This window comes from Chrysochloris asiatica, unplaced genomic scaffold (genome assembly GCF_000296735.1).
Source record: "Chrysochloris asiatica unplaced genomic scaffold, ChrAsi1.0 scaffold00324, whole genome shotgun sequence".
Taxonomy (NCBI): Eukaryota; Metazoa; Chordata; class Mammalia; order Afrosoricida; family Chrysochloridae; genus Chrysochloris; species Chrysochloris asiatica.
Window position 1 is genome coordinate 1945545 of NW_006408842.1, and position 11473 is coordinate 1957017.

General features: G+C 39.1%; 1 pseudogene; it reads right to left on the bottom strand.

Moving 5' to 3' along the window:
- Positions 1-971: 971 nt before the first annotated feature.
- LOC102811476 overlaps positions 972-11473 on the bottom strand; it is a 14616-nt pseudogene continuing 4114 nt past the window's right edge.

The window sequence follows — 11473 nt, forward strand, 5'->3', positions numbered from 1 at the left end:
TGGGGTAGAATCCCCACTGAGTAGTTTTCATCCTGTTTAGAGGAGTCCTGGTATGGCCCTGTGGGTTAATGTGCCAGACTGCAAAGCAGTTTGAATTCCAAGATCAACAGTTCAAGCTTACCAGATGCTCCTTGGAAACCCTATACAGGGTTGCTGTGGGTCTGAACCGACTCAATGGCATTTTACAACAGCAACAATAGAGAGGTTTGGTGAAAGGAGATGGAGACAAGACTCTCATGATTCAATAGTGAGTAATTGTTATCCTGACTAATTGTGATTGTCACACTGTAAAGGTAGAAGTTTTGTAGCAAAAAGGGGTGAGTGGTTGATCTTACAGTCCTGGAGTGGAGGACCCTGGGACTATCAAGGAAAAAGAGCAGGAGCAGAGTGTGGGACCCTATCCAGAGAAGTGACAATGCCAGAGATGGAGGCAGAGATGACATGGAGAGACAGAGCAGCTGAGGATGCTAGACTCATGGAGGGAGAGGGGATGTGTGCTGGTGGCCAGGGGACAGGGTGTGCCCTTTGGCTATTTGAATGACTGTACATCTGAGTGTTTTGGTGCACATCCAAAAAACAACCAGAGGGAATAGAAGCAAATACTGTTGAATGATGAAGCATGCAGGGGATTGTAACCATTGCAATGAAAATGAAATGAACTGATGTTCCCTCATGTAAACCATCACTCAATTCACAACAAAAACTTTAAAAAACAAAAACAACCCAAAAGGCAGCATTATACAAATGATATAAATAAATACTAAATTTTGCATCAAAGTATTACCTTCAAAATAAGCTACGGAAAACGACCTAGAAAATATCTGTAATTTCCCCATGGGCATGTGGTGACATAGTTGAAAATCTCTAGGTGATTCCTAGTTTAAACATAGTTTTATTCCAAAATGAATTGATTTTGTTTCACGGTAGTACCTTTAAATAAACATTTCTTAATTAGAAAAAAAGTAATTCTCTCATGATGTCTCATGCCAAGTGATCTCCCAAGTGATGTTCCCATGGCAGCAGATGTGAAATACTTTGGTTTATATGCTGTTAAATCCACTTCTGATGCTGCATCTTTGGGCTCATCATCAGAAATAATATATGGTATAAACCTTAGATCTATGAAAGGACAACTACTTTCAAATTCCAGGCCATCACAGTCCTCATAAATTTTACTGGCTTTTCCAGGAGAATTACAGTTGACTACTGCAGGCACTTAGAGTCCTGGTGTGGCATTGTGGGTTAATGTGCCAGACTGCAAAGCTATTTGAACTGCAAGGTTGGCGGTTCAAGCTCACTAGCTGTTCCTCGGAAACCTTATCCAGGGTTGCTATGGGTCACCGACTCGATGGCACTTAACAACAACAACAACAACAACTGCATAATAGTACTTCAGTCGTTTGAATTGATAATCTCTAAATTTTTCTCTAGATGCCCAGTCATTATCAAGGGCATCTTCAGGAATGCTTAATAACTCCACTGGTCCTTGAATTTGCTCTTCCTTCATCCTTTTCTTTCCAAACTCAGAAGGATATATCTTTACAAAAAATATAACACCTCCTTTAGGTTTAAATGAATTGAACAGAGCCAGCAAATCTTTTGCCTCCATTCTGTCCTAGCCCATGTTGCAAACTGCTAATTGATGTGTAATCTCATCAGCTCAAGGAGCATCTTTATCTAATTTTCTCTAAGCATGCTCAAAACTGGATTCCTCAGGAAGTAAATCACTACCATCTAAATCTTCCAAACTAGTTTCTACACTTCCTTTACCCCTAGCAAGATCAGGGTCACAGTCACTTTCATCATCTTCATCGTCCTCATCTTTATCCGCTTCATCATGATCTGAAATTCTACCAACTACTGTAATTTTGTCTTCAGATTCCTCATTAAATATTTCGCTCACATTTTCTGAATCTTCTGCCAAAGAATATTCATCTACAATTTAATTTCTGTTAAATTTTCATAATCATTCCTGATTGCATTTCTCTTCTCCAAACACTTGACATTGGGCGATTTCACAACTTCAGTGATGGCCTAATAAACCACTTTGAGTTTTCCTTTGGTGCCCTGGTGTGGTATTGTGGGTTAATATGCTAGACTGCAATGTCAGTTTGAACTGCAAGGTCGGTGGTTCAGGCTCACCAGTTGCTCCTTGGAAACCCTATCCAGGGTCACGATTGGTCAGAACCGACTCAACGACACTTAACAATAGCAACAAGTTTTCCTTTAGGAAAGTAGTCTTTCCATTGTTGAACATTGTATCCTCTTTTGAAACTTCCTGTCGAAATTCTTTGCTATCCTTTTTAGACACTTAGTTTTAAATCTAACTTTTTTAGATTTTAAAGGCTATTTTCACTTTCTGAATTATTTCAGATGTATGTAATTCATTTTTACTTTCGGAATTCTTTGGATTAATTTCCTTGGTATCTTTATCTCCTCAGCTAGATTAAAAAAAATCGATTCTTATTTTATTTTGCGTTTTCTTCCTTCATTTTCTTTTATTTCAGGGCTTTGCTATCTTTATCAGAAAGTTCTGAATCAGAATATTAAAGGTCATAGTAATGTTTCAAGTTCTCTGTAGTACTGTGGCTGATGAGGTGATCTCTTTTATCCACGGAATAGTTCAACTTGAATTTTTCAAAATCTGTCAGTTTTGACTTTCTAATCCTTTTCTAGCATTTCCCAAAATCTTGGGTCCTATGTAACCCTTCTAAACCACTATTCACTCACTATTTCCTGTTTGGATGGCATTTTTTAACCTCTGACCTGGAGAAATCCTTGAAGAAGCCAAATGGATTATGGGGTTTGCTAGGGAAGTCAACAGGGTACAATTAAGGATACAAACCTGGACAGCATGGGGATGTGGGTGGTGGGATGAAGGGAGGGAGGGGAAGATGAAGGACAGGGTAGGGAATAGACACAGGATAGTTTGGGTGCTGGGAAAGGGGGCAACACACAAGAAGGGGGAGGGGAATGGAAGAACAAACAGATGGGAAAACAATTAGGCAGGTTTGCATGGGCTAAATGGGACAGAGGTAAATAATGATGTATGTACAACCTTGGAAAAACAGGGCTCTGGGATACAGGGATTGAAACATGGTTGGAATGGGGTAAAGAGGGGTAATAATGTTAAGATGCTTGGCTGTCTTTTGAATCTTGGTTATCCTTGCATACCAGTATAAAATAGACACTTGAGGGGACGAGAAAATAACAGCCAGAAATATCACCATAGAAAGCTTGTAAGTTCGTTTTCTGCCTATAACTGATTGTTGTTGTTGTTAAGTGCCATCGAGTTGATTCCAACCAATAGCGACCCTGTATAGGGTTTCTGAGGAGCAGCTGGTGAGCTTGAACCACCGGCCTTGCAGTTCAAATGGCTTTGCAGTATGGCACATTAACCCACAGCGCCACACCAGGAGCTCTGGTAGTGTAGTGTAGCATAGTGTAGTGGTTATAACTGATTGTTGTTGTTGTTACGTGCTGTGGAGTCGGTTCCGACTCATAGCCACCCTGTACAGGGTTTCCGAGGCTGTAAATCTTCACGGGAGCAGAAAGCCTCATCTTTCTCCCCCCGGAACAGCTGGTAGTTTCGAACTGCTGACCTTAAGGTCTGCAGCTCGATTCATAACCACTAAGCTACCAGAACTCCTTTGGAATACCTAAAATGGGGCTACAACATGCCCAGTGAAGGAGGCTTCCTGTGGAGCCTCTGCATTACATAAGACCATAGGTGGAATCCTGAACCACATCCAGAATCTTCTGAGGTGGGAAATTCCACTGGAAAGGACAAACAGACCAGCTTGGAAAGGCTAAAAGAACAGGGGATACTTTTAAAAAAAATGTTTTATTGTGAATTATGTGCACAGTCAACCACTCCCCTCTTTTTGCAACAAAACGTCTACCTTTACATTTGCAACCCTCACATTCAGTCCTAATAGTAATTATTCACCATTATACCACAGGATACCTATCCCCATCTCTTTTCATCAGCCCCGCCCAGACAGATTGGTTACTATTCAGTAGAGATTCTACCTTCCTCCAGGCCCTCTGGATCTAGGTTCCATCTTGAAAGCTTGTAAGCCAGTCACTTCTTGCCTTTGTAGCACCCCCACACCCCCGCCCCAACCCATTTTGAGTAGCCAATGTCAAAATTGGCCATCCCTGTCTACCTTGTGTATTGAGATGAGTGGGAATGATCCTCACTGTAAAGATTTGCTCCCTCTTTTGAGCTACTGCATCCATAGATGAAGGTCAAGTTTGTCAAATTGTATCAGATTACTCTTTTTTTCCTCTTCTTTCTTCTAGTTGAGCTCTGATCATCCAGTCATTGAAGCCAGGTCAAGTGGGTATTATCTGCAAGTGTGGGTGTTCTTGTACATATGCCCTCTCTTCTTAGCAGCTGGACACTTCACTCTCCACTCTAGTCCTCTGTGGCTATGTACCTGACTCTGGGCCCAGGAGTTCCCAGATCTTGCCACACTGCTGGCCAACTAGGTCTCCACCCATGTTCACAGGAGTCTGTTGAACGTGGTTGGGCTTAGCTCACAACATCATTGATGTTTTACCCTCACTTCCCCTTATCAGTGACCAGTGTGGTCACCAGATAGAGCATGTGTATGCTCGTGTATTCCTATTGAGTCTTAGTCTTGGAAGGGGGTTTGCCCTAAGGGCCTTGTAAACTTTACTAAAGGTAATACACAAATGGCTGTAAACATACATTGATAGAGAACTTTCAGAAGTTCAAGCTGGATTCAGAAGAGGCTGTGGAACAAGGGATATCATTGCTGATGTCTGAGGGATCTTGGCTGAAAGCAGAGAATATCAGAAAAGTATTTACCTGTGCTTTATTGACTATGCAAAGGCTTTCGATTGTGTGGATCATGACAAGCTATGGACAACATTATGAACTATGAGTATTCCGGAACATTTAATTGTGTTCATGAGGAATCTGTACCTGGACCAAAAGGCAGTTGTTCAAACAGAACATGGGAACACTGAATGTTTTAAAATTAATAAAGGTGTGTGACAGTCTTGTTTTCTTTCACCATTCTTATTCAACCTGTATGCTGAGCAAACAATCTGAGAAGCTGGGTTATACGAAGAAAAACATGGCATCAGAACTGGAGGAAGACTCATTAACAACCTTGCTTGCTGAAAGTGAAGAGGACTTAAAACATTTACTGATGAAGATCAAAGACCACAGGCTTCAGTAGGGATTACATTTCAATGTAAAGAAATAAAAAATCCTCACCACTGGATCAATAAAAAAACATTTTTATCAGCAGAGAAAGGATTGAAGTTGTCAAGGACTTTGTTCTTCTTGGATCAACTATCAACACTCATGGAAGCAGCAGTCAAGAAATCAAATGATGTATTACATTAGGCAAATCTGCTGCACAAGACTTTTTTAAAGTGTTGAAGAGCAAAGATGTGAGCTTGAGGAATAAGGTGTGCCTGACCCAAGCCATGGTATTTTCAATAACCTTGTATGCATGAGAAAGCTGGACAGTGAATATGGAGGACTGTAGAAGAATTGATGTTTTTGAGTTATGGTGTTGGAGGAGAATATTGAAAGTGCCATGGGCTGCAAATATTTTCCCATGTAAACTATCACAGGATTCACAATGAAACAGTTACAAATAAACAAATCAAAAAAACGACTTTGCAGTCCAGAGCATTAACCCACAGCACCACACCAAAAAGCATTTGTATAGTAGTAGGAAATATTTCTTATAATAGTATATTACAACAATGAGCTAGAGTTTATGAGATACTTAAATTATATGTCATTTTAGAGATCATGCCATTTTAAAATTTGTTAGTCAAATTTTACTTACTGAAACAGCAAGAGGTATTAAAAGAGGATGGCCCTGCCCACCCAGTTAGTTTTAATCCCTAAAGGCAGACCTACCTTCAGCTTTTTTAACTGATTCTAATGGAATTTTTCAGATATTTCTAATTAACATTCCTATGTTGATATTGTTTTTAAAAATAAGAGCTTCCTGTTTTCATAGGCTGCAACAGAATGCCCCAAATCAAGCACTCAGCTTCAATTATTAACTCAAAGTACATTTTATTTCCTCTGTATACCCTTTCTGGACTTCTGGTGTGGCCCTATAGAATCAGCACTGGACCATGAACCACAAGATTGGCAGTTCAAACCCACCAGCTGCTCCTTGGAAACCCTATTCAGGGTCACTATGAGTCCGAACTGACTCGATTGCACCAACAACAATAATATCCCTTTTCTATTTGCTCCATGCATACTCTTCCTTAAACTATGCTCCCTTCCAAGATTATTTTGAAGCAAATACAAATTACTATGCATTTCTAAAAGATAAAGATTATTCTTATAAAGATCATAATCATTATAGCAGTACTGCACCTAAAAAGTTAAAAATCATTTAATACCCATAAGCAGTGTTCAATCTTCCATGGCTGTCTCATTGTTTTAAATCCGACCATGTGTTTGAATTAGAATCCAAATAAGGCCTGCAGAGTACAATGGGTTGATATTTCTCTCAAGCTTCTTACTTTGTAAACACACCTTCCATTGCTTGTCTTTTTATCAGTATTTTTATTTTTGCTAGAAAATAAAGTTAAAAACAACAACAACAACAACAAAAACAAAAACAATATAGCAGTTCACAAGAAAGCCTCTTGTTAGCCATACTGCAGGCATGCCTCACTCTTGTCTTCAGCCCTTCAGCCATATGGTCCCTTGGCCTCTGCCCTGTTCTGGTAAATGTTACAAAGTTCTTTTAGCCAGTCTGTGAATGCCCAGAGGGCACATCCTGCAAGTTCTGTCTCTTTTTTAATGGTAGTTAGATACCCCATCCTACTTCTGAGCTAGCTTTTTTTTTTTTTTTTTTTGTAAGTAATAATGATGAAAGATTTTACAAAATAATTTTTGTTAGTATTCATATAATCTAGAAAAAAGTTACATTTAAGCAATTAACAATTATGGTGATCACATATTATTCTATGATGAAAATTGATAATAAACATTGTTAAGGAAATAGCCTTGAAAGGGAGGAAGTCCATGGGGCAGGGGTGGGGAGTAGTTGAGAGCAACCCTAGTGACAGCACTGCCATTAAGAATTGGTTATCATTTTAGCCAACTTTTCTTTTTCACTTGTGTGGCAGCCACCTCTTTCACACAACAAAGTTCGTGTATCCCATCTCTCCTTGGAGGGGTCTGTCACTCTTTATAACTCAGTGTCCTCAGATGGTGGCGGTGATGGCTATGTGCCGTGGAGTCGGCTCCAACTCATAGTCACCCTGTGTAGGATTTCTGAGGCTGTAAATCTTTACAGGAGCAGAAAGCCTCATCTTTCTCTTGCGGAACAGCTGGTAGTTTCGAACTGCTGACCTTGAGGTTGGCAGCCCGATTCGTAACCACTAAACTACCAGAGCTCCTTCCAGTTCTCAGATAGAGTCAATAAATTTTGATTTTTATAGATTAGATGATTTTTTTTGTTATTTTCATTAAGCTAGAAGCATTATTTTTGTTTTTACTTCTACACAGTGAAATGTTGTGTGCCACTGAGTCCATTCTGACTCATAGCAATACCCATTTGACAGAGTAGAATAGTCTCATAGGGTGAGCTAGCTCATTTTAAACCCATGCTAGAGTTTCACGGTTTTACAGTTATAATGAACTCTGCTAACACCCACAGCTGAATCACGTCATCCTTTCAGTGGGTTCTCCCACCTTCTCTTATCCATAGCCAGTAGGAAAGAAAAGATGTCTGGAGGGAGTTCCGGAGAGTAGGGTTAGAAGAGATGCATTAAATAATTCAGTACACCACACTCAGTTAAAATATTTGCAGACAAAGTATACACATTGAATTAAACATGTATTAAGTTATAGGAATTTGCTTCTTAGTCTGTGTCTGAAGAGGAAAACAGGACAAGATTATAAGTTATACCAAGAAGAAAATATCATTTCTGGTGAATCATAGACATTTAATTTCCTTTGAGTATTAAAAAGTACACAGATACACATTTTACATTGATCTGTTGAAAAGTCAGTGCTAACTTCCTCTCTTGATTGAATATAGCTCAGATGTGAAAGCTTCATAGAAGGAGGGGACTAGAAGAATTCTATTTTTCTTTCTGTAATTCATCTGTTGATACCAAAGCTGGGTTCTTATAAAGCCTGACTAGATTTGCCTGTGTTTCAAATTAAGAACAGTATTGTTAGCCTCTGCCAAGCATTTTGCTAATTCCTAGCTTTAATTACAAGGTAGAAAAAGCAGGATTGTGAAAGACCAGTGTCCAAGAATCAGAGTTTATGTCTTATTGATTGATGGTGGGCAATATTGGTGTTTTGGATTATAAAAAACAACAACAACTGGTCAATAAGAGACTGGAGGGACATGAGACTATGGCTCTGGGCCACTGTTCAAGTCTGCAAAGGAAATCACCCTCGTGGCACAAATTTCAGCCGAGCAGTAGAGAGCTATATGGGGGTGGGAGCAACAACACTATTAAGGTATACTTAATAGGGAATGGCCAATCATTCATAATCAAAAGGGCAACATTTACCAAAGGACAAAGTTAAGATGGGACAGGAAGGTGGGAAGAATGGAAATCAGAACCACGGGGAGGAAGTGGGGTAACTGTTGTGTGGAGGGGATTGCAGTCACTGAGGTTAAAGAAAATCTATGATTTGTCGAATGTAAAATTGATAATCTTGTCTGTAAACTTTCACCCAATTCACACAAAAAAGTCAAACAAAATATTGGTATTTTGGTATCACAGGAAGATTTACTAGAGGATTTTATCAGGAATGTTTAAATAAATCCTCTGCAACAGAGTTTCCAGATTGAATAATACTATTCTAATATTCTCTGGTACTACATTTGATAATGTTACACTGTTATTCATACATAAGGTTTTCAGTGGCTAGACATTCAGAAATATTCCGCTTTTCATTCCTAATCTGTTTTAGTCTGGAAGCTTAACTGAAACCTGTCCACCATGGATGACCCTGCTGGTATTTAAATGCCATTGGCATAGCTTCCAGAATCACAGCAACATGAAAGCCACCACATATAATGATGCAGAACTGAAGATATTCATTTATCTATGTCAAGTAATCAGAAGACAGCTACCTGGCCAACTGATTGGGAGAGATCCATATTTATGCCCATTCCAAAGAGAAATTTGGAAGACAGCTACTGGGCCAACTAATTAGAAGAGATCAGTATCTATGCCCATTCCAATGGAATGTGGAAATCATTGGACAATATTATAAATACCACATGCAAGTAAAATTTTGCTGAAGATAATTCAAAAACAGCTGCAAGAGTACACTGACAGGGAACTGCCAAAGATTAAAGGCAGATTTAGAGGAGAACGTGAAATGAGAGATTTCATTGCTGTTGTAAGATGGATCTTGGCTGAATACAGAGAATACCAGAAAGATGTTTACTTGTGCTGTATTAATTATGCAAAGGTTTTCAGGTATGTGGATCATGACAAGTTATGGATAACATTATGAAGAATGGGCACTTCAGAACACTTAATTGTGCTCATGAGGGACCTGTACATAGACCAAGAGGCAGTTGTTTGAAGAGAGCAAGAGGACACGGAATGGTTTAAAATCAGAAAAGGTGTGCTTCAGGATTGTATTTTTTCACCATACTAATTCAGTCTGTGGAGTCCTGGTGTGGCACTGTAGGATAAGCATTGGACTGCAAGGTCAATTTGAACTGCAAGATTGGTGGTTCAAACTCACCAGCCACTCCTTGGAAACCCTATAGAGGGTCACTGTGAGTTGGAACCAATTTGATGGCCCACAACAACAACATTCAGTCTGTATGCTGAGCAAGAAATCTGAGAAACTGGATCATATGAAGAAAAAGGTGGCATCAGGATTGGAGGAAGACTCATTTAACAACCTGTGATATGTAGATGATACAGCCTTGCTTGCTGAAAGTGAAGAGGACATAAAATCATTATTGACAAAGATCAGAGAACACAGCCTTTGGGTTCAGTATGGGTTGCAACTCAATGTCAAGAAAACAGAGTCCTCACAAGCTGAAAAGCTAAAAGATTGAAGTTGTCAAAGATTTCATTTTGCTTGGATCCATAATCAATACTTAATAGAAGTAGCAATTAGGAAATCAAACAATGCATTGCATTAGGCAAATGCACTACACAAGACCTCTTCAAAGTGCTCAAGAATCAGTTTGAGGACTAAGGTGTGCCTGACCCAAGCAATGGTATGTTCATTAACCTCATATGCATGTGAAGGTTGGAAAATGAGTAAGGAAGGCTGCAGAATAACTGATGCATTTGAGTTCCGCTGTTGGAGAAGAAAATTTAAAGTACCATGGATTGCCAGAACAAAACAAATCTGTGTTGGAAGAAGTATAGCCAGAATGTTCCTTTGAATTCAGGATGGTAGACTTCATCTCATATTTTGGACATATTATCAGGGGGGACCAGTCCCTGGAAAAAGACATCATGCTTGGAAAACTGCATAAAAGAGGAAGACCCTCAATGAGGTGGATTGGCGCAGTGTCAGCAGTAATGGATTCAAGCATAACAATTGTGAGGATGGTGCAGTACCGGGCAGTGTTACATTCTGTTGTACATAGGATTGCTATGAGTTGGAACTGACTCGATGGCACCTAACAACAACTAACACTTTAATATTGATCTTTTTGTGGTTCTATAGGGTAAGCACTAGCCTGGTAACCATAAGGTGGGCAGTTAAAACCTACCAGCCACCTTTTGAAACCCTATACAGGATTGCTGTAAGTCTGAATGGACTTGAGGGCACACAACAACTCTAATATTTGTAGGAAGTTCATCCACAGATGTTATTTAACTCTCTTAAGACATCTTAGCAGATCTGAAATCCATGAGAATTATCTCTGTTATTGTGTTTGTTTTAACCTTCAGCATAACATTACAGGGCATATTGACCTTTATATGGGGGGGACATGAAAAGGTTCATGGAAGAATGGATAATGGCTAATAATAGCAGTCAACATTAGCTAAACCTGACCTGAACTATGTTACACAAACAGAGACCAGATAACTACATATACAATTTTCATCTCAATCACACCTGCCATGAGACAGATGGTGAGTGCCTAAGAACACACAACATATAATCATCAATTATATGTAAATACAACACCACTACAATATCTCATAGATAGCAGACAATTTCAGCTTACATGAAGAAACAAGATAGAGTGACTTAAACAAGTGACCAAAACACACAGTCAGAAAATATAATACCCCAAATGGTATCAGAATCATCTGATAAGGAATTCAAATAGATGATTTTTAGGTACCTTCAATAGATTGAGAGAATTAACAAGAAAGCTGCAGAAGAAAACAAGGACAGAGAAAATACTTTAGAATTCTGGAAAACATTACAAGAACAAACTGACAGGATAAATGAAAAATTAGAAATGATGCAAAACAGGAAATAGAAATCCAAAGATTA